The following is a 24876-nucleotide window of genomic DNA, read 5'->3' as shown; positions in this document are numbered from 1 at the left end:
GCCCATACAAATTGATGGTGCAAATATATTTTATACAATAACCGAGCTACTGCGCGCGCTGTGATTGGTTGATCCCTGTCCTCCATTAGAGTACAGACGCACAGATGACGTCAATGTGTGGTGTGACTCGCGCGCGTGATTAGAGTTCATAGTCCAAATCAGTGTTGTCGGCAAAGTTTTTTAAAACAGAAAAACAGAACTGAAAAGTTCAGCTTAATTACAAATCTACAGTGAAAAAAAATACGCCAAGCATCGTTCACCTTTCGAAGCATTTAACTGGCCTAAACAAGCTTGAAGTAGACAGTGAATGATTCGATAAATTATCGAAATCTGTAAGAGTTTGTCCGATGTTGAACGACGCCGTGGAAAATCCATGAATGGCAGTTGAATGCTAAGGCTAAAGCTAACAGATTTGAACAACTTTCCAAATGGAATAAAGGTTAGTTTTTTCGTTGGTGTCTTAATTTTCCATTTTTCTTTTTATTAAATCGGTTTAACAGTGCTTCGTGGTTACGGGAAACTTTATCGTGGAATGAAAACAACTTTAGCTCACCGGTAGCGGCATTGCGATACACTGAAGTGTACTGAAGTCTTCTGTTATTGTATAAAACAAATAGATTCAATTTTGCCGTGGTTCTGTTCAGTTATAGATCACAGAAGACGTCAAAATGTGTTAAGGACATCAGTGACCCACTCGCCTAGCGGCTCATGGGCCACTTTTTTTGTTCTTACCACATTTTGACGTCAACTGTGATCTATAACTGAACAGACGCACGGCAAAATGGAATCTATGGAACAGATTGTAAAGATAATGATCTAAGTGTTTCGAAGACGGAAGAATGATTTGTTTGTTGTATGCAAGGCTCTCAAATCCGTGGAATAAATTAGCTCCTCGAATTTAATTATATAATTTTCCGTTCAAAAGAAAAGAAATTTAACCACGAAAACTATCCAGTAATTTTTGTTTTACCTTAACCCATCCAACATTAAAAATGAAAGAAATCAAATATTTCACCCTTGCCGCAAAACGTAGGATTTGTCTATTTTTACAGGTGGTCTAAATTCTCATAGTATTTTCATATAAAAGTGGTTGATGGAACTAAAGCTTGCGATCTATTATAATGCAAAATTGATATGTATTAATGGACCTTGACTAGAAATTTAATTCACAAACGGGTCATTTAGGTATGTGAAATATACTGACAGGTATATTGCATGCTAGCCAATAGAATAATATTTTAGTGTTCTTGGCGTTCTTTTCCACAGAACCCTGTTAGAAAAATATACAAAGAGCCGCTTTAACATTTACATCGGTCCCTCTTTTGCCTTTTTGATTTGCAAGGGTATTTAATTGAAACACAGAAATCAGGTATGCGATTCCATTTCTATTTCTTGCTCAAGACTCATGTCCGTCGGCGATAGGTCTTGCAAATTAACTGTTTGTAAAGGGTATCTGTGAAGGATATATCTGATTTTTTCCCTTAGGCAACCGTTTGATAATAGTGACGATGAGATATCTCAGTAAGAAAGGCAGCATGGTCAAATTTCATTACTTATAAGTCCAGTTGGAATAAGAATTCATTATAAGTAGAATACGTCACAGTTTGAAATCTCGAACGCGGGGGTCGATAAAGGAGTCAAAGCTCAATGCCTTCAGCTTCGTTCGTAGCAAATATCTAAAAGAAGACAAACAAAAAAATAAACAAAGACGATTAACAGTCAAGGAAAACATAGGTATGATTCCATGAAACAGCAATAATTTCTTAGTTGATGAGTAGTCAAAGCTGACCTGTTTTTGATTGACCCATTTTTAATAAGAAGAAATATTAACGATGAAAAGTAACTGAATACGTTTTTTCAGTTAATAGAAAAAACGCTTTCATAGAGTTTCTTTGAAGAAGTGTAAACACGTTAGCATCTCTTCCTGTTGGAAATAGATTGGATTATGTGTAGGACTACAGAGCAAGGTAATACAGGGATTCTATGGAAGATGATGAGACAGCTTGAAGACCTAGACTATGCCGATGACATTGCGCTCATTTCCAGCACATGGACGCAAGCACAAACGGAGTTAGAAAGACTGGGGAGCAACAGTGAAGGTACGGGTTTGAAGATAAACATCAACAAAACGAAGGTGCTTAGACTCAATGCTAGGAGACAAGATCCTATAAAGATAAACGGCACTGATGTAGAGGATACCGACAACTTTGTCTATCTAGGGGCCATTGTTAACAACTTGGGTGGTGCCGAACAGGACATTCGAGTTAGGTAAGGTAAAGCTAGAAGTGTTTTTCATCGACTTTCAAAGGTGTGGAGAACAGGTGAATTCCGCCGAGAAACTAAGATGAGGATCTTCAAGTCAAACATTATTGCTGTCCTGTTGTATGGATGCGAGACCTGGAGAATGACAAAAGCGGATGAAAAAAGGCTTGACACCTTTCTTCACAAATGCCTCAGGAGAATCTTGAAAGTCCAATGGCTCATGCGTGTGTCCAATGATGAAAATCGGAGAAGAGCGGGAATCGAAAAGATCAGTACACATGTACGATGCAGGCGATAGAAGTGGATAGGTCATGTTCTGCATTTAGCACCAAACCGAAACCCACACGTGGCATTATCCTGGGCACCAAGCGAGAAAAGAAGTAGAGGACGGCCAAGGGGAACATGGCGGAGAACAGTGGAGAAGGAACGCGCTGAACTGGGACTAAAACCGTGGGCCGCAGCAGCAGCTGTGGCCAAGGATAGGGACAAATGGAGAGCATTGATGTCCAGCCCTATCCCCCACCCGGGGGCAAGGAACTAACCAATGCCTGGAACGTTTTACCCTACAGCGGCGGAAGTGCAACCTTTTAATTTTCTTGTGGCACTTACTCTGACAACAGTTTTATGCGAACTACCGTGTATCGAAGAGTATTTTTCATTTCCTTGCTGATAAACTGCCATGTAACACAGTACACCAAATATTTTCACTGAAAGGCCTTAGAAGTAAAAATGTTGCATCTTTCCGTGATAATCTTATTAGGCCTTTAATATACTAGGATTCGTAACCATCCTATTGAAAAGACTTTACGGCACTGTTTTTGGTCGTGTGCGCAAACTAATAGAAAGAGTAAGCTTTACGTTTGTTTTCCCCGCGAACGGAAACAAATTAATTAATTTTTACCGTTTGCCGTTTGCCGTTTGCCGCTTGCACGTTAAAGTGAGTAGTTTCGTGTTTGGTGTGAATAAGTAAATTATTTTCTATTTTTCTGATGGATTTATTCTTTAATTAGAGAAAAAGTAAACAGAATCAACAACATTCTGACTTTTGCCGTTTGCCGTTAGAACGTGAAGCTTAATCTATCTCTATTCTGCTCTTTTTGAAAAAACTACATCTACACCGCTGGCTATTTCACTGGTGGAGTAGAAATATCCCGGCCTAGTGGCTTTATGCTACTGAAACCCAAATAAGCTCCTACCTGATGGGTAAATTGGCTCGAACACAGACTTCACCTTTCTTTTTATCTCATTTCACTGGCCTGGTACATACCTAAATAGTTGTTTACCACAGCTTTGAAGAGGATATTTTGTATACGTTTTAAACGGATGAGCATGATAAGCAAGCATAAGCAACAAAAGGACCTTTACATATTACTTTCTAGTACTAGTGAGGAGTTTTGACTTCTCTTCTTTTTGTGACCTGTGAATACTTACATAACCTCAAGCCGATTCATATTAACGAAGGCTTGATATGGGATGTGCTCTAATAGGTTGGCATTGAGGAATCTAAACGTGTAAAAGACGAAAGAGTAAAAGAAAGAGAAAATTATTTAAATGGTTCCTGTGTTGGTTCTTTGATTCAGTAAAGTTCTGATGTTGAAAAGTAAGTAAGTAAGCAAGCAAGCAAGCAAGCAAGCAAGCAAGCAAGCAAGCAAGCAAGCAAGCAAGCAAGCAAGCAAGCAAGCAAGCAAGCAAGCAAGTAAGTGAGTAAGTAAGTAAGTAAGTAAGTAAGTAAGTAAGTAAGTAAGTAAGTAAGTAAGTAAGTAAGTAAGTAAGTAAGTAAGTAAGTAGGCAGGTAGGTAGGTAGGTAGGTAGGTAGGTAGGTAGGTAGGTAGGTAAGGAGGGAAGGAAGGAAGGAAGAAAGTAAGGAATGAAGAAAGGAAGGAAGAAAGGAAGGAAGGAAGGAAGCAAGCAAGCAAGCATAAATTACTTTCTCATCTTCTCCAGATGTTTTCGTGCACGTCAGTTGTGCACGAATTATCATTGTTTATTCGTGCACAACGTTTCTCATCTTCTCTAGGTGTCGACGCACCCGTCGCACCCCCGTCCCTACGGGCCTGCAGATTGCATGCATGCAAAAAAACTTCACTGCTTCGCGATACTTCAGTAATACTCATTCTCGCCCAAGGATCTCCTCAAAAATTTCACTTTCCGCGACTTATCACTTATATTATAATGCTTAAAGTTCTGCAATCTGGAAACTATACACTATTTCTTTTTGAAATACCTGCTTGTTAAGTTTGTAACCATTGATATAAAGGACAAACTAACCTAGAAAATTTGGTTTGTCTTTCTTTCGCACAGTAATCATGTTTAAGATATTTCGTCTTTTATCTGCCGCCGCACTTTTTTATTTGTTTGAATTTTCTAAAATAAGGCAATGTGTTGTCGGGCTTTCTTTCTTGTGTTTTCATTTCCTTGACCTTGATAAACCTTTTCTACCGACTAAAGAATAAAAGCAAATCTCAAATTTTGGCATGATCCAGAAAGCTTCCGAAAATTCCGGCTTAAGTCGATAGATTTTTTTGACTTGTGAAACATTTCGTATGAGGCGTCTGACATACGATTATGAGAAAACGTTTAAATTTCTTAACGATTAAAATCGTTCGAACAATCGCTTCATACAAAACAGCTGTCTAGAAAAAATCTCAGTACGCGTTTAATAAAGAACAAAGATCAGAGACAAGATTTATTTTACACTTTATATTAATGTACATATGTACAAAATAACACACGCACAGATATCGCAGTTGGCTGGATTCGGCAAAAGTGTTACTCGATATGGAAGGAATCTTGTTATTCTGCATAAACCTAAAGACAATCAAAAAAAAAAAAGATTTTATTTAACATATTCAATTACTAGGTTTACTTTGCAACACAAAGCAATAAAAACTCTTGTTCCCAGGACATCGTATCTTGATTTAAAATATAAAACAAACAGCGGTGATAAACAAGGTAAAACATTGCATTTTTACTAAACTTGACAAATTTTTATTATTATTTTATTTTACATTTTATTTCTATTATTACTTTATTTTTATGTTTTTTATGCTTTTAATTATAATATAAATAGTTGCCATAAATTTGTAACCGTTACTTTTGAAAATGTTTGCTGCTTAGCATACGAGACGTCAAACTTAGTGAAAATGCGTTATTTATAATGTTTATCACCGCTGTTTGCTTTATGTTTTTAAACAAAACAATTTATTCGCATTTATTAATAGTGCAATCGAATAGCGCTACTATAAGAGATGGGGAACAGGGAAGGGGCCGAAGGGGAGAGGGGAGGGTTGCAACGAGGTCAAACGAGCCATCTTCGAAATGAAATACAGCAATATAGTAGACAGCTTAAAATAACAAGCAAACGTTTTTTAATCATCTTGGTATAACGACAACCTCGTTATTAGGGGCAAATCTCAATCATTCATTATCTGAAAACCCCGTTTGTTCGATGACCTTTTTAGAGCAGTTTTCAATTGAGTGTCGAAAAACCAAAACCAAAGTAATTACTCTGGCCAATCACAAAGGACACAGACAAACCAGTGAACCAATCAAAACTCGAAGCAAATACATGTAGCCGGCACAAAGCGCGGGAAAACGTGCGCGAGCGAGTCACGATTGGTTTTGGTTTTAGTTCTGATTGGCTGAGAAAATGGCGCGAGATATTTAAGCCAATCACTAAGCGTAGCAATGCAAAACCAAAGCAAACGCAATTAACTTTCGACACTCAAGTGAAAACCGCTCTAATGCAACCAAAACCCCTTTAAGTGATAAACGTACATTAAACACCATTGGACCAACGTTTTCAGCGGTAGGTTATATATTTGTCTTTTCACTTACAGGTATGTCAGTTTGGTCAGGTTCCCAAACACTCTTTCAGGTAGAAATATAATAACGTTTGAAGACAAATCCCTGTGGAGAGTATCAGTTCAGTTTTTTGTAGGTGAAACAATCGCTTGTCATATCTCATAGCCAAAAAGACAGGAAAACCATTTTACGTGGTTAATTCAATGTTTTACAGGTTTCTATTAATAAAGACTAAAGTAAGGCTTCTGAAAAAGAAGGTGTTTTTCTTAATGTACGGCTTTTTCACTTACTGGTATCTCAATTACTGAGTCGACACGAAATTGTTACTGACAAGTGCTTGGTCGGAGAAGTTCCTTTATACTTTAAAGACTATTTCCTGTTACGTAGCCAGGGCGACAAGCCACATGTTTTTAATAGATGCACTAGATCGTCTTTTACTGACATTATACTTCCCAAATTTCATCTAGATGTCACTAAAAAGTCTTTTTATTACCCTGGTGCATCCACTTTTAATGGTCTTCCGACGAAAATTAAGACTTTGCCACCAAAGGAACGTTTCCAGGCTATCTCTGTTGTTTATTGTTAGGTTATTTTTAGAACATTTTTAATTCGTAATTCAATTTTTTATGAGAACACTATTACTTTTTTTAAGCGACTGAACGGGTCACCCTGTTTTAATATCATTTATTATTATTATAATTATTATTATTATTATTATTAAAAATATAAAATTTAAAAAACCTTTATTAACAACATCTAAGATAATTCTCTGTGGCGCAAAACTATTTACAATAAACGATTCTATAATACAGTCCTTAAATGAAGAACAAAATATGTTATACAAAAGTAAAAGAAAGCGATCACTATCAATATCCAACATTTTTTACACTATTTCCTTTATAAACTCTGCCACGATTTCAACATTGTAATAATAATTGAATAATAAAATTATAGTAAAAATTAAATATCAAACTGAATATCAAAATGTAGTAGTAACTGAATATCAAAACCTAAAGTCCTGCAAGTCCTCTCTCAATGTCAAAGTCCATCTCATTATTATTATTATTATTATTATTATTATTATATTTCCCTTTATTTGTCTTTTGAAGCTTTCTTTTTTAATTATTATTTAGGTGTGAATGTGAGGTTCTGTTACTAGGCTCGATTAGATTTATGGTTATCCCGAATGATCCTGACTTAATGTGACCTAAAAATACTATAATGTAGCGTAAATTAAGTAAAAAATATGTGTTTTCATTGTCAAGACGCGGTTGATCTTTCCAAAATATATACCTTTTAATTAATTGTGCATAAGCGAAGTGCCATTGTTTAACCCTTTCATTCCTGGATTGTCTCCAAATAGCGCGCGGTTTTTTTTTTTACCGTAAACCGAATTTTTGGTGCTATGATCCTGAATTTCCCTAAACTTTGCTAGAAAAGCGCTTTTTCACACTGCAGCAACATTTTGATACAATATTTCACTTTGGTGCATGCGCATAAGCCAAAATTTGGACTTCTTTTTGCTGAACCGTTCCGATTTTTTTCTTGCTCCTTTTTCTTCCGTTTGATTCGGCTTTCTTCTTCTCGTTTCTTTCCACTCTTCACGTCCTTTCTTCTGGCCGGAAAAGTTTTGGCGTAATCATTGGAAAACCCTGAAAAGGGGACCTTGATCAAGTACAGGTGTATTGGACTGTTTAAGCACCAATTTTGCACCAAAAACGGATCGTGTTTTTCTTTCATTAGCTCTGACAGAATGCAACTGATACAGTATGGGGCCCAGTTCTCGGCCACTTCAGACGTAAACTTTTATTTATTTCCTCAGAATAACCAAAGAACAATAAATACAAGCGAAAATAATGAACGACGTTTCGGTGACATCCTGGCACCATTTTCAAGTTAAAATTCATATGCGAAAGAAAGTTATTAACTGGGCGTTTAGTCCAGTTCATAGATTCGGTAGCTCATTATACAATTTATACCTCATTCTCCCTGTTGTTTCGTTAATGAGGGTTTTGTTTTTTGCGTATATTTTGAAGGAAAAGGAGAGACGTCATGTGATGTTGTGTAGAATTACTACGATTTCCAGTTGAGTGTGACGCGAACAAAGTTTGGTGACGAAGTTTCAACATAACAACGGCATTGTTGTCAAGGGCAAACTTCTCTGTTACCATTGGTAACAAATTTGTTTTTGTAACTGTCTTGCTCGACAATCTCGATGCTTAAATAAATACAAACACTACAAATATCGTCAGCAACACTTTATTACGCTTTCAAATAAAAAATATATACACAGAGACAACGATAAAAGAAACAAATAACGAAATATATTATGCCTTAGCTGTTTTACATCGACAGTACAGATCTGTGTTGAGAGTTGACGTTATGTTTAACGTGCGTCACTTTACCTTCCTCGTTAGAGTTACTGTTCAACTGAAATTTTATCGTTTTCCAACTCCAGGGATTTTCTAGCAGCTTTAAGAATTCCTTCAGCTTTAAATAATATATCTTTCTCAAGTGCAAAATGAATAATTCGCGAACTGAAATGAAGAACATTTAGCGCTTCGTAAAGCTGACAAAAGCTAACACCATTTCGGATCGAAATTTCAAAATATTAGCCAATCAAAAAATTGCTCAATTAAAACTGACGCCATCTTGGATCGAAATTAGCCAATCAAAAAATTGCCCTGTTTCCCGAGAGGTCCTCCTTGTATAAAAGAACTTTGGCGGTCAGTACCTGTAACGACAAGTTACCAATGGAAACAGAGAAGTTTGCCCTTGACAACAATGCCGTTGTTATGTTGAAACCTCGTCACCAAACTTTGTTCGCGTCACACTCAACTGGAAATCGTAGGAACGCTAGGAATGAGTTGGATGACAGGGGAGGAAGCAGGTGAATGCGAAGTTTTCGGGACGAAAAGATTGAAAAAGTTGTTCAAAAAACGCCATTTTGAATAAGTGCAGAGGTTAATAGATAGTGCAGGTCCACATCAGGACTTAACGTCTTGCCAATTATTTTGTAACCTGCTTTATCAAATAAACCATGTATGTATGTATGTATGTATGTATCTTTGACCGGTGGAGACTAGAGGAATCGTGGACTCTGGGGACGAGAATGGCGAGTCGCAGCCTGAATGTGCGTTTGGAATCCAAATGAACCGAAAAGGAATTTTGTAAGGATGAGAGGAAGAATTTCTTGTGAGAGGAGGTTGAATTAGGCTGTGTACTGAAGGCAGACGGTGATGAGAGACGAGTTCAGGTATGACATGTGTTTATAATGTAGTTTGCGCGTTCCTATGTAATGTTTATTGCCAGCTTTCGCTTTGATTAATTTGGACCAGCGATCCGAAATAAAACAACTTGAACTGTTTAGTGAAGTAAGAATACTCAAAGCAATGGTCGTTGGGTTATTGTTTTTGGTTCTTTGAGAGCATTTTATCGGCATTGCATTATGTATATTTTTGGAAGAAATGTGTGTTTTACGTATTTGGCTGTGTTTGCTAGATCTGGTTTTGTTTGGCCAGAAAATTACTGAGAAATAAGCTTAACATATTTCTTTTACCCTTTGTTCGCTTTTTGGAAGCAAAGTTATTTTGGCTACTGTGTGCAACATTGAAGGTGATACCTAATTGAAGAAACGTTGATCCTGTGAAAAGCATAGACCATGAACGATATGGTCCTGTGGTATTCTGGGTAGACATCCTTGGTAAGCTTGGCTTTCTTTGAGGGCCTAACGTGCATGATTTATGCAATCTGTGTTATTATCATGCTTATTCTGTAAAAGACAACAATTATTTTTCTGATTTCCCAGTAAACATTTGGGTCGCATCGTTCATGGTTTATGCTTTTCATGGGTCAACAATTCTTCAATCAGGTATATAAAGATAAAAAGGGTTAATTGTTACTGATATCCGTTTTCTTCAATTCTGTTTAAAGCTGATTTCCAGTCCGTACTGCGCAGACTCAGGGTTTGTTTACGTTTTTGTTTTGAATTTGTTGAAACGTTACACTTCGGTGACAGCATACATGACGGTTTTTTAGTCCGCCATTACAGTTCGTTTCGTTCAAGATTTCCGATGAGCTGAAACGTCGGTTTGAAATAGCGTCAAGGTTCTTTTACTCGTTATTATTTGTTCTGCAAGGATATCTGGCGTTAATAATGAAGAAAAAGGTAAGTTTGTCGGGGAATTTTTAGTTTTGCTTGTAAACATTCCCTTCGAGTGGGCTCACATAAACATTGCAGCCGAGATTGCGCAGTACGGACTGGAATTCATCTTTAAATAAGCTCCGGGAACTCTTGCTACAAAACGGAAATAATTTTTGAAACTGCATGAAGCTGATATTGCATGGCTAAAAATAGTTGCCTTAGTTCATAATGGTGCATGCTCCCATTATAGTCGCTACGTATAGATCTGCTACGAAATGGAATGAAGTTGTTTGAAACCGATAGCCTATTGAATATTGGTATACACCGATACAAGCAATTTGTTCTTTAAAACGAAAAAAACCTGGCGGTTTGCTGCTGTGTGAGAGTTTTAGGGGGCGTTAACAAAACCCGGATCGGATCGGACCGGATCGGATCGGATCGGACCGGATTATCAAAACTCGGATCGGATCCGACCGTATTGACAAAACCCGGATCGGGTCCAAAAAGAGTCGGATCACTATAAATTCCCGCCAAAATCGTCACATGATACCTCAAAAGAAGGAAGTAAGTGGATGTTTGCTGTGTGTTGACCCTGCTGAAATGATTTCCGTTCCTAGAGTGTAAGGTAAAGATTGAAGTGGGGAAATGAACAAGAAAAGTGCAACGATTGCTGTGATTTCTCTCACTGCTGTTGTGTTTCGCATTCAAGACTTATCTTCATAAATAAATACGACACCCAATTGTCCCACATTCTTACAGCCCTCGAAGCACTTCGATTAAATTTTGTATTTACCTTTGAATTTTCAATCCTGCAGACAAGTACAAAAACGGCAAATCGATCGATTTCAAATCATTCGATGAGACTTTAACATAGGAGCAACTGATGAGGTCCACTGAAGGACCGAAACTCGAGTCTTGCTTAATTAAGATAAAACATTTGCCAGGAGACATCGTTGCAGCATCCTAGAGACTTCAAATGCAGTGATCAAACTGCCATAGAATTTATTTGTTGGATGCAAGTAACACAACAAAACAGATAAAAAATAATGGAGGTAAAGTTTTATAGCTCCCAGAGCACAAATCACAACCACTCAAACTAAGGAGAGCTTAAAAACAAAGAAACCATCGCTCGCAATGCTTTAAAAGACTTGGATCTTAGATCCTCGCAACCGTGGTAACGAAACGTTATCATACGAACTAACCGCCACTTCAATATATACGAGTTGACAGTTAGAAATCCACTGAACCGATACACAATATAGACTACAACATTCCTTTAAAGGCTATTAAGAATCTCTCAACAAACAAAAGCCAATAAACCTAACGAATATGCCACAGAGTTAGCAAACACAATGGCATAAAGATCATCACTGAAATGGCTCAAGAGAGCGTTAATTAAATCCTCCATTAACAGACTGAAGGCTAACATTCAGCAACCAGCGGGAGTCGTGTTGGCCTGTCTCATTTTATATTAGCACAAAGCGAACATCCACTTACTTCCTTTTTCGCCATCTTCAATTTAAACTATCACGTGACGATTTTGGTGGGAATTTACGGTGATCCGACTTTTTTTGGATCCGATCCGGGTTTTGTCAATCCGGTCGGATCCGATCCGAGTTTTAACAATCCGGTCCAATCCGATCCGATCCGATCCGGGTTTTGTTAACGCCCGTTTTAGGGCCTGTTTACATGATTCATGAATGACTCATTCCGGAACAAGTTCATCCCATCCCGATATAATTCACTCTATCTGTTTACATGATACTGAGACAAAAGTCAAGTCATTCCCAAATGAGTTCATTCCGGTTTTTAAACGAATTTGATTCCGAGATGAAACCGCATCTTGTAAAACCTGCACATGTACAGAGGTCACAGTTTGAACTTACAGCAAAAAAATGTAAATTATAGCGTTTACTGTTTAGCCAGAAGAAGCAGCCCTATGGTCAAATTGATTGTTAAAATTGCAGATATCTATAGCCATCATGAGCATTAAAAATAACATGTTTGCGCAAAACATGCGCCATCTTGTTTTGATCTTGAGTGAAAACTACGCATGTGAAAACGACTTTGGTTGAGCTGGTCGACTATGTCATGTGGAATGTACGCAGAACGAACTTCATTGTGAACTTGTTCCGAAATATAAGTCATTCTGGAATTATATGTAAGCGAGCGAGGTATATGAGGCAAAAATCCCTACTCCAAATGAAAACGTTAATCGGAGTGCTATATTTAAGCTAACTGATCTGCTATTTAGCTGGCTTACTAGAATGGATCGCACACCTTGCTGCCTCGCACTTTTGTGACGACCCGCTGTATGACCCCTTATAATAGACTGTCTTTACTAACCCGGTGGAAGTCGTCGTTCAAAAAATGGGTATCACAGAACTGTAAATTGTAGATCACTTCAGCAAGGTTTTTTGGTGTTGTGTTCATGTGTATACATAGTACTCGTGTGTGGAAAAATTCACTGCATTTAGTGGGTTTCTTGTTTAGTGTTGTTTTGTTTGTATGCACTGTGACCAGTGATTTTTTTCCTCCCTTCCTCTCAGGCATTAGCAGGCCATTCACTTGTTATGCAAGTGAAAGAAAGTAAAATCCCAGGTACCTGGGAGAAAAGTGAGGGGGGGGGGGACTCCCCTGCCTCTTGTGTTCTCCCACCATGGAACTCCTTTGTAAAATACTTATACCAATCAAGTGTAAAGGTGGATGACGATAACTTGCAGGACTGTCATTAAGTTTTTATGCAGCCAAACATTGAAGTTATCACCCGTAGCATTTCATTCTGAATGCAACTTGTAAAGTAACACCAATCAAAAATTTTACCAGTAACATTGAGTGAGCTCATGATCAGCCGTAACAGGTGTTACGGGTTACAGTCCTTAATGACAGCCCTTGATAAGGGATGATAACATTGTTGGTAGCTGTGAAATGAATTCTTTATCTTACCTTCTCAATTGTGGTGCTTTCAAGATATTTACTATCCTTAATCGTTCGTTTTTTTAAGGTGTTATTTGGATTTGTGAAAATTTAAAAAGAATATTTGACAGGTGAACTCACGTAAAAATGCAAGGTGAGATTGTGTGAGTCCTACTTGGGATGCTGTATGTTCATCCCACGTGGGATGCTGCCTAAAGGATTCTAAAATGACCTGGGTGGGGTGTCACCTAGGATCCTGCTAATTACTCCAGGTGGGATCCCACTCCAGATACCTGCTGCTTATTCCACATGAAATTTTAGCTGTGCATTGATCCCAGGGGAGATCCCGCCTGGGATCCTAACTAGTTCTAGGCAGGATCTCAGCTGGAATCCCATCTAATTCTAGGTCTCTACGCATAATTATCTGAAGTGGTTATTCCACATGATCAGGCAAAAAAGATATATTAATTAGCTGCCTTAGATAACAACAGAATCAATACACTGTACATGTAGTATTGTCATTTGAGTTGATATATTCAATGTAGTCATCTCATTCATCATAAATACATTGTAATTCCATTCATGTGGCCACCAATGAGCCACAAGGTGACAATAATGTGTTCTTTAAACAAGAAAATGACTGGTACTGAGCATTTGCTCAGGTCAACTAGAAGGGGCTTTATAATTATTATAGGAAGGTGATTGTATTGTTTAATGGGGTAGACTACGAGCAGTCCCTATTTTTTCGCAGAGTCCGTCGAGCTTGAAGCGAAAAAAAAATTACGCGCCGGGGGAGGAGGCGGGGCGAGGCGAAAAGCGAAAAAAAAATAGGGACTACCCGCAAAGCCACAGTGTTTGAATTATGCGTTGCTCTCACAACGCAAAAATATGATTGGCTAACGCTTGGAGCGTTGACAGCAAGATGTCAATACGTTGTCAACACTTGCATGTCATATTGCAAAGCGATGGGAGCGGGAGCTTTTGAGCTCTCGAAATCGCTTCCTATTGAGACTTACTTTGTCGCCAGGTTTGTCGCAAAAATATTGCATCTCCGAAGAACATTTTTAATTCAGTGTATGTGTAGCAAGTCTGCCAAAGTACGGAGCGAAAATAATAGAGGAGAGTTCAACCAAAAGTAGATTTATTCCACCGAAATTCAAGGCTCATAAACAAGACAACGGCTGTTTTGCGTGAGCTTCGTAAATTACAAGCCGGGCATAAACAAATTTAAACAAACAGAAGCGTTTTAAACACTTACATCAAGCTGCCTTAACATTAAGTAGCCCATAGAGGTGAATCAGTGTTAAAAAAAATAAACATTGCTGGAACTGTATAAATCGCCAGAGATAAAACTTTGCAGACGATTCATCAAAAGCTTTGAGTTTTGATGCGTACGTGACAAACCCAACTAAGTGCAGCGGTGTCAATTGACAGTACGTCAAAATGCGGAAATATTATTGGACACGGCAAATTAGATTTGAAATCGAAGCCAAAAATCACTCGGCCGTGAAAGGTCAAACTCTGTGGCTTTGCGGGTAGTCCCTATTTTTTTTCGCTTCTCGCATCACCCCGCCTCCTCCTCCGCGCGTAATTTTTTTTCGCTATAAGCTCGACGAACTCTTCGAAAAAAAATTCGCTTCAAGCTCGACGGACTCTGCGAAAAAATAGGAACTGCTCGTAGTCTATTAATGGGGTGGTGGTAATGGACTTGGCCCATTATTATTGTTTTTTGATTACTTTTCAGTAATTTTACTAACTGAAAATTACTGAAAAGTTTTTTCAATAACTCAATTTTGTTTTTGTTTATTTAAGGAGTTATAATAGTTTCAACAACTGATGGGAACAAAGTGGTGCAAGAAACACTGCTGCTATCATCTGCATACCTAAATCTGGAAAGGCTGTATTAGCTAAGCTCACATGAAGGGAGAAAAAGGTTGCTTTTTATGTGAAGATAAAGGCGATGGGGTTGGCAATGGCTTACAGAGATTTTGGCTTTATGTACAGCACAGTGGTAAGTGTTACTAGCAGTTATTGTATGCTGTTACTAACCAGTTAATTATGATTTGACCTTGTGGTGTGTTAACTACAATTGTTAAGGTCATTAAAAATTTTAATTATTGAATATCAAGTTAATAAATCATTAAAATGATTTATAAACGTGATATTCAAGCTACAGAATACAGAAATTAGCCTCTCTACTAGTCTCTACTAGTATTGAAAGATGTCTTAGTTAATTACTTGCTTCACTACAGTATGCAAATGACAGCTATCACAATTCTTGTGAGTGAGCAGATAACATCAAAACAGCTAATAATGATAAATAAATGCATTTATATGGCGGATTTTCCATATGTATTAAGGTATGTTCAAATAAGCCGATGAACTGTTGGACAATTTCTACAGATTGACGGCAGTACTTTATGGTTAGATATGAATTGGTTGATGCTTTGGCATACACATTTCATGTCAGTGCACAGCTAATAGTATTTCCGAAATGATTCGATTTAGCACCTGGGGCACTTATTTACTTTTGGCACCTCATGGAAGGGCGCTTATTCGAGACAGGGCGCTTATTTAATTTTTTGATAAAAAACCTCGCAAATGTTCAAAACAAAACTTAAATATATATTGAAATAACTAAAATAACAGAAACTATCAGTAACAAATTGTTGAAAGTTCAGTTACTTTTAACAGAATTGTTTATTTTAGCAGTAAATATATACATGTTCGGTACGGTGAATGTTCGTGAGTTTATCTATTCGACATTGATGACATTTTCGTCCCCAGAGGCCACAATCCTTCTGGGAACGAGAATGTGTACATGACTTCAATAGGGGTGGTTATCCACAATAGGGGGGGGGGGGGTACTAGAATAGAGGCTCATAACAATGGGGCACTTATTAGAATAGAGGCTCTTATTGGAATAGGGGCGCATATTGACAAAAACACATTCGAAGGGGGGGGGGGCTTATTCGAAAGGGGGCGCTTATTGGAAGGAGGACGCTAAATCGAATCATTATGGTAACCAATGTTGTTTGTCTTTTTCACTGCCACTGGAATTGTGGATCTAAACTTATGCACCAAAAAGTTGCATAGAGAAAGTGCTTTACTCACTCTATTATTTAGCAGTATATCAGCGTGGACTGTTGCCCTTTTGCCCGGTCACATGTACCGAATTTAATTGCAAGGCTGTTTTATGTTATAATTTATTTCTCAATTGTGTTTACAGAAAATGTCAATACTTCCTCCAGAGAAGGGATTGGGAATTCCAGGTGATGGGAGGGGTCTCAAAGGCCAAAAACGGTAAGGAAAGGTATGAAGCTAAATATTTGGATTTCCAGAAGGTTCCCTTCCTTCTCTAGAGTGTTAAGGCTCGGTTTCTTCATGCGAATCCACAACATTTCGTGGATCAAGCAATCGAACTTTCCCTGACATTTCTTTAAGATCTTAAAATTGTTGGTCAGGTCGCCAACTTTATCAATTCGGTGTTCATTTTGAAGATGTTTTCCAATGGCTGAAAATCGGTGTTCCTCAATGCGCTTATAAAGGTGACGGCTGGTGTAACCGACGTATTCTGCATCGCACAGATCACATACATATATGTTATTTGCCGACCTAGGCCGGTAAATAACGTTTTTATTTTTTTCCTACTTAAGTTTGTTTGGATTTAAGAAACCGTGAAAAAAATCTGTCACAGAATCTTTGTTTGTATACGCGCGGATTTGATTTCAATGTCGAGTCCGACTTGATCGACAAGCAAGAGTCAAGCATTAAGCAAGACAAACATTATATTAATTCCGAATAAAATAGCTTCGCTTAAAATGAACCGTACTCAAGAAATGTTCAGCTTAATTTACACTGCAGAAAATCAAGAAAAGTAAATGAAGTCATACTAAAATATAGCACAAATATGCTACAAAACCTAACACTTTTAAATCGATTTCGGCTTCCCGAACAATTCCCTATAAGCTTAAATGTTTTGAAAAGTCTTGATAGAAGCTTTGCAACTTTGCTAAGCCTATTTTTCTGATTCAAAAATACTCTTTGACCGAAAAGCAGTTTAACAAGCTATTAATACACTTGTATTTAACAAATTAATAGTCTCTGCGTTGATTCTTATTCTGATAAACAGTGCCAAACTGAATGAAATGCGTAGCGTCTACGTACGACACAATATTGTGATAATTAATTTGTCCGTTTTTAATCAAAGAATCTCATTTCCTTGAATGATGGTAAATTGTGTTCTGTTTAAGCAAAAAGTGACAGATAAACAATGCAGTTTAGCACATAGATAGAGTGTAAAAAACCGAATGAATTTTACCGCAATGACGTGAAAATCATTGCGAGATGAACAAACAACGGCAAACTGCGAACGGTAAACTACAACTCGATTTTGTTGAGAAATAAATAAATACCTCGCCTTTTGAAGAACTTTGAGGCCTTTAATTCCACTTCTTTTTTGTCCTTTAGCATTAACAATGGATGGTGAGGCTATTTTTGTCTTTGGAGAACAAAACTTTCATGTGTTCGTTAGACTCAAAGGTGCAAAATGATTTCGCGCCGTGAGCGGTCCGTATGTGGGGTCCGGATGAGAAAAACCGGACCGCTGGAGCGCGCGCAATTAGCCAATCAGATTAAAGGATTCAGGATTCCGGACCGCTGAGATGCTTGAGAAAAAAATAAATAGTTATAAACAACGCACTGTTGATTTATTACAGGTGGTTTTGACTCCTGTAATTTGAGATCATCGCCAACTTTTCGGCTTCTAAAAACTGGCTGCAGTTTGTGGTCAAGTTTGTTACTCAAGTTCGAGAGGTGTTTTTTTACTATGTCCGCTGATTTCTGGTCCTTGAACGGCAGGACAATGCGGTAGATATTCTCTGTTTGAGGCGTCGATCGTGTGTCTTGTGACATCACTGAATTAACGAAATGGGTGATGGTGGAGTTGACAAGAGAATCTGGGTACTTGAGATTAGAAAACATCAGTTCGTGCTGGTCAAAAGACCAGAGTGTCCAGAATTAACTTAAACTAAGTTAAGAACACTTAAGAACATAAATGCTAGTAATTATAAATAGTGATCAGGTTGTTACTTGACTGTTGGGGGCACACAAAAACATTGATTTTTTAGTTTAGCTGGATCAAGCCAAACAATAGTTGTTTACGCAAAGTTCTCAAATCGATCTGGAAACAAAGGAAAAGGGATTAGAGCATAGAAAAGTTCCCACGTGAAACTTTTCCAGCTCGCAAAACAAAATTGCTGCGAGAACGTGTGCAGAAGTCAGCTACAAATTCTGGCACGTGTATGTTGCTTAGTAACGATCTGGTCATTGTACGAAAAGTACAGAACACGTTTGTAGTTCAACTAAATCAAATAAGACTGTTTGTAATTGATTAACACTCGAATCGCCTAGAATTAAAGAATGTAAAAGCTAATATGAAAATATCTAAAATTGTGTGCCAACAGTATGTCTTTCACTGTGGCTAGTGTATCATCTACGTAGCGTCTGTAGAAGTCTGGCAACTTGTTCTCGTTCTGTAGCTTTTCTTCGATAGAACAAAGAAAAGTATTGGCCATAAGGGGACCCAGAGGAGACCCCATCGCTACTACGGCAATTTGTTGGTAGAGAAGCCGAAAAGTTGGCGATGATCTCAAATTACAGGAGTCAAAACCACCTGTAATAAATCAACAGTGCGTTGTTTATAACTATGCATGTGATCTGTGCGATGCAGAATACGTCGGTTACACCAGCCGTCACCTTTATAAGCGCATTGAGGAACACCGATTTTCAGCCATTGGAAAACACCTTCAAAATGAACACCGAATTGATAAAGTTGGCGACCTGACCAACAATTTTAAGATCTTAAAGAAATGTCAGGGAAAGTTCGATTGCTTGATCCACGAAATGTTGTGGATTCGCATGAAGAAACCGAGCCTTAACACTCAGTCGGACTCAATTCGCGCGAAGGTATTTGTTTAGGCTTGAACGGACATTGTTCTCATTAATGAATATGAACAGTTGAACAGTTATTTTTATCTTAATTTATTCATTATCACACCTTTATCTTAGTATAAATAACTTTCTTTCGCATATGAATTTTAACTTGAAAATGGTGCCAGGATGTCACCGAAACGTCGTTCATTATTTTCGCTTGTATTTATTGTTAACTGTATTTCTAAATTTAATCTTATAAGAATAACCAAAGAAACTTGAAATTTCTCCCAAAGCTAGCTTTATCATTCAGCTTTTTGGTGTAAAGCTATCGACCCGTCAATAATTAATTTGCCCGAGCAATAATGAAAATAAAAGCTCCATTTGTAAGCCCAGTTCTCGGCCACCAAAAAGCTTGTGCGTAATTTTCTGTATAAAAAGGCTCAATTAATTTTCACAGTCATAAAATCACTCTGTAAACTTATTTTTGTAATATCGATCCCAAATTATTTTTATGAGGCTTTATTTTACTTTAGAAAAGAAGGTATTTAACGCACCTAGTTGCTTACCTAGGTTCTGGCAAAACCGCAATTGCGTTGTGTGACCAATGCATTTAGATGATTTATTTTACAGGGAAAAGGTCTTGAAAGAGTTAGGTGTTGTAGAAATAATAGACAAGACAAGAGTCAGCTCCAAACTAAGAGATTTAATTGAACTTTATTTTTAAAACATTTCTTTGTTTCATTCTGGCAGCAGCAGATGAAAGTATATTAAAAACCAAATCGCGATGCTGTGATAACGAGCAGGATGGTCGAGAACTGGCAAATACTCAAAAGTCGAAGTACTAGTAAACTAGTGGTAACCACAGATTAGAAAGTGCGGGCCTAGATGCACCTTTTTTTAGCTTCACCTTCCATGTGACAGAAGCGCCGATCTCAGTTGTCAAATGTTATTGACACTTTCTTCGCATTCTAATCGAAAAAATTTCTCAACTTCCTGTTTGAACGAAACATTTTCGGATCCTTTTGCAATGTTGAAAAACAAATAACTTAGGTCGATCATGACTAATACACCACACGAGTACTACGAGCAACATACGGTAACATACGAGCAACACACGAAACATACGGGCACATACGGGTACATACAGGTAACATACAAGTAACATACGGATACATACGAGTAACATACAGATACATACGAGTAACATACAGATACATACGAGTAACATACGGATGCAAACGAGTAACATACCAATACATACATGTGCATACCAGTTCCTTTTTCATTTCCCTTTATTTTGTTTTATTTTTCATTTTTATCAGTATGCTCCCCCACCCCCCTTCCCGTCAACAAGGTTGCGTGACGAGCCCAAAGGACAAAACGTATTGAAGACGTATCAAGAATTTGAAATGTTATAAGGTCAATAGCTCAACTTCTTGAATTCACTTACATACGATCTTACCCGTAACATACGAGTAACATAAGGGCACATACGGGTGCATACCAGTTCCTATTTCATTTCACTTTATTTTATTTTGTTTTTTTATTTTTCATTTTTTTGTTCCTTGTCCTTTGGGCTCGTCACGCAATCTTTTTGGAGGGGAGAGCGATGGAGAAACACGTTACATCTAATGACCAATAATTGATTTTTCGATTATTATTCGATTATTATACTCGTATGTTACCTGTATGTACCCGTAATTGCCCGTATGTTTTGTTTTGTTTACTTGTGTTGCATAAAATAAAAATGAAAAATGAAATGAAATGAAATAGGAACTGGCATGCACCCGTATGTATCCGTATGTTACTCGTATGTATCCGTATGTTACTCGTATGTTACCTGTATGTAACCGTATGTTCCCGTATGTTCCGTGTGTTACTCGTATGTTACCCGTATGTTACTCGTGGTACTCGTGTGGTGTATTAGTCATGATCACTTAGGTCACCTCATTTTCACGCTGGCAATTATTCCGACAGGTCGCGAAAATTTCTCAGAAGTGTCGATAAATCGCTGGACAAAATACAATATTATTCCAAGTAACGCGTCACGCAAGGAATGCATGATTTAATCGAGCTCGCGGTGTACCCGGGCGGTGTAATCGAGATGTGATCTTGTTTGGTCGGTGAACTCGCTATGTTGTCAATGTTGTAAGGAGTCATTCGCTTTGCCGTGGTTTATCTGTGATACAATCACAGTAAATCTTCTCAAAACCAACGCCTAAACAACGTCGGCCAAACAACCCAATCTTCCATGTGACAGAAGCCTTGATCTTATGTGACAAACTGTTGAGATTGACTTATATGTTTCGCATTCTAATCGTTCTTGAAGAACAGATTTTCAACTTCCGGTGTTTCGACAAACTGTTGTGATTGACACATTTTTCGCATTCTGATCGAAAAACCAAATTGCGATGCTGTGATAGCGAGCAGGGTGGCCGAGAACTGGCAAATACTCAAAAGTCGAAGTACTAGTAAATTAAGACCAAAAACTACAACGGTTCAACTTGAGAGGGTGTCTTTCTTAAAAACACCCACTCAAATTGGCGTCAAAAAATGATTTTGCCTGAAACTCTAGCAACTGAAAGACTTTACCGAGGCTACAACTAAAACAGATTTGGTTTGATTCAAAATGATTTTCTGGCCGCGTTAGGAGCCGTTGAATATTTTGCTCTTTTGCATATGTTAGCAGATAAAGGACTACACTTTTCGGCTGTGTAGAGTAGAGTTATCAGTTAGGTCCCGAAATTGAAATATTCGCTTCTAAATCAAGGCCATTTTTCAACCTTCGTTCGATGCCGATCAGTAGTGGTCATTATATCCTTGATTTCGCATTTCTTTCTTTTGCTACTTTCTAAGAAAACTAAAAATGTTTATAAACAAATTGATATAAAAATTGTCGGTGTTCGATGCGAATAAAATATTTGACAACGGCTCGAAAAATGCCTATTTTTTTAATTTTTCAGACGTTGCGGCGGGTTCCGAAGGGGCAAAATATTTTATGGCTCCTAACCTACCTACCTATATCTCTCCATGCCATAAGGCACATAAGGCTTTGACATTCTCTTTCCACCCACTACGATTTGCTGCAAGGGCTCTGACATTCCCCCATGACTGCCACCCAGCTGTTTGCCTTTCATCTTCAACCATCCTCCTCCATGTTGTTTTCGGTCGACCCGGTCTTCTTCTTCCTTCTGGCCTCCACTCCAAAGCTGTGACACAATGTTCCTCTCTGCCTTTCCTCATTATATGACCGATCCCGTTCCATCTTCGGCGTCTGATCTCATCGCTCGCTCTGTTCACTCCTGTATTCTCCTGGATTTGTTTGTGGGATATGGTCTGAGGCCACCTTATTCTTAGAATCCTCTTCATGCACTTGTATTGGAAACCGTCCAGCTTCTTTGCTTCTGTTTTCTTAAGTTTCCAAGCCTCACATCCATACATCAAAACTGACCTAACAATTGTTTTTAACAATTGTACCTTCGTCTTCCTTCCAATCTCACTGGTGTCCCATAATCTTCGCATCCTATAGAAAGCCTGTCTAGCTTTACTTAGCCTATGCTGTATGTCCTTGGTTGTTCCGCCTTCTTTGTCCAGCAATGCACCTAAGTACACAAATTCTTCCACCTCATCCACCAGCTCACCATTAATCTCTAGTCGTTGGTCGTTTCTAGCATTCACTCGCATGACTTTTGACTTCTTTGCATTGACCCTAAGACCGACTCTTGCAGCTTCATCGACTAGCCTGCTGGTCTTATCTCTTATGTCGACGTACCTGGACGACAACATACAAAGCGATGTCGTTTGCAAAGTCTAGGTCTTCTAAGACCGAGGTGAACTTCCATCGTATACCAGTTCTTAATTTGAATGTCATCCGTTTCTGTAATAAATTTGTTTTTTACAGGAGTGGGTTATCAACCCCCAGCTCAACCCCCAACCTGGAGGACCAGGGAGGTCACACTTCGTCTGGTCTCTACCCTTCGACCTGTTCGGCATGGGTGACCCTGCCAGGAGTACAAGACTCCAGCCGATATAGCTCTAAGGGTCACTGAGACACACAAACCATCCCAGGTGGTGACCCCATGGGATGGCTCCTAAAGCAGCCAGAAAATCATTTTGAATCAAACCAAATATGTTTTAGTTTTAGCCTCGGTAAAGTCTTTCAGTTGCCAGAGTTTCAGGCAAAATTATATTTTGACGCGAATTTGAGTGGGTGTTTTTAAGAAAGACGGCCTCTTAAGGTGGCTCCGTAGTTATTCCGGGCGTATTCATCAGCGACATACTTTGCGTCATATGCTCATTTCGTATTCCTAATGATATAAACAAAACTGCTCGTTCGCTTCGCCAGAGAACAGTTGCAGAGTAGCTTACAATCCCAACGTCAATTCTCCAAATTACAGCACAGCACAGCAGCAAAAGTCGATGCGTGATTGGAGTTTGAGAGAAAACTGCGGTATAATTTTCGAAAATAAATGCAGAACGCAACCTTGGAGGTCCGCGAGGATTTTCGATCATTTAATAATGTTTACAGAGACCTACAGAACTTGCGAATACTTTTTAACGGTTAGCTCGATCGACAATCGGTTAGGCACTTTTATTTAGCAAGTTTATGGGAGGCTTTTCGCGAAATATTGGGTTTGTAGATTATTTCGTGAAAAAGCGGCAAGTGTATAAAATTACAGTAAATTTTAAGAGTTTTATTTAGATGAGTTTAATATTTCCCAGTAGTTCTTCATTTCTACTCCAACGATTTTCTTGAAACTTGGCTATCTCACGTGTTAAGTCAATATTAGCTTATTCTAGAAATTTAGCAAAAATTTATCGGCAAATTTTTTTTTGGATTCAATTTTGTTCAAAAACATGGGTCCAGTTAAACGCCAATAGCATTTGAAATATATTTCTCCATTGCAATCAAACTTTATCATGTTATTGCCAAATGATACATGAAAGTCTTCCCAAAGTTTCAAAGCCATCGCGTTAAAGCCGAAAAAGATATGACGCAAAGTATGTCACTGATGAATACGCCCGGAATAACTACGGAGCCACCTTAAGCAGAAAGCTGAATTATTCTACGTTTCACATGCCAAAAATTAGCTCGTTTGGAAGGGGCTTCCGGAAAAAATACGAATTTAACTACATCCATGAATTTTAAGGAGCCGTAAACAAACAAGTTTTCGGGAAAACAAATTAACCTTCCTCCGCGTAAACTCGACGTGTGAGCTTTCTATAGTGAGTTGAAGGATCAAACTCAAGATACTTAGTGCACAAGAATCAGTCTATCGTTTGATGGAAATAACTTTTTCTTTTAATTCAACTGGGGCGTGGGGCACAAAGTGGCCGAGAACTGGGCCCTATACTGTAAAAACGAACAGTCCTGTAGAACAGTCAATCTTACCAGAATCAGCTTCTTTTCACAAAATCCACTGACGTGCAAATGGATGACGTCACAAGTGGTTCGATGACCGCGCCTCCAGATAGCGCCTTAAATGCGCGTTTAGCAGGAAAAGGGTTGAGAGGGAGGGTACTAACGTTGCGCGCATATATCTGAAGGGCAAATGTACCTTTGTTTACGAAGTAATAGCAAATACATACGGTAAAAGTAAAGTAAGCTTTTATTAACTTACAGGTATAAAAGATGTCTCAGGTTAGAAAACACATCGTCAGGTAAAATTCTAATAGCGTTGGAAGACAAACCACTGTGAAAGGGCATCACCCAATACGTAAAAACACTAGTAATTAGCTTGGTTAAGAAAATAATTTAAGATATTGGTTTATTCCTTGTTTGCGATAGTTAAAACCTACATATAGCATGTTCGCTT

General features: G+C 38.2%; 1 long non-coding RNA gene across 1 annotated transcript; it reads right to left on the bottom strand.

Annotated features, from left to right (window-relative positions):
• Positions 1-3693: 3693 nt before the first annotated feature.
• Positions 3694-22790, bottom strand: LOC144634720 (uncharacterized). Its single transcript, XR_013567239.1, has 2 exons — positions 22538-22790; positions 3694-3765 (listed from the first exon to the last, which is right to left on the bottom strand). It is a non-coding gene; the product is annotated as an uncharacterized LOC144634720 (long non-coding RNA).
• Positions 22791-24876: the final 2086 nt, after the last annotated feature.

This window comes from Oculina patagonica, chromosome 13 (genome assembly GCF_052425735.1).
Source record: "Oculina patagonica isolate OP01 chromosome 13, crgOcupat, whole genome shotgun sequence".
Taxonomy (NCBI): domain Eukaryota; kingdom Metazoa; phylum Cnidaria; class Anthozoa; order Scleractinia; family Oculinidae; genus Oculina; species Oculina patagonica.
Note: the sequence above shows the minus strand (reverse complement) of the source record. Positions and strands in the feature narration are given on the sequence as shown.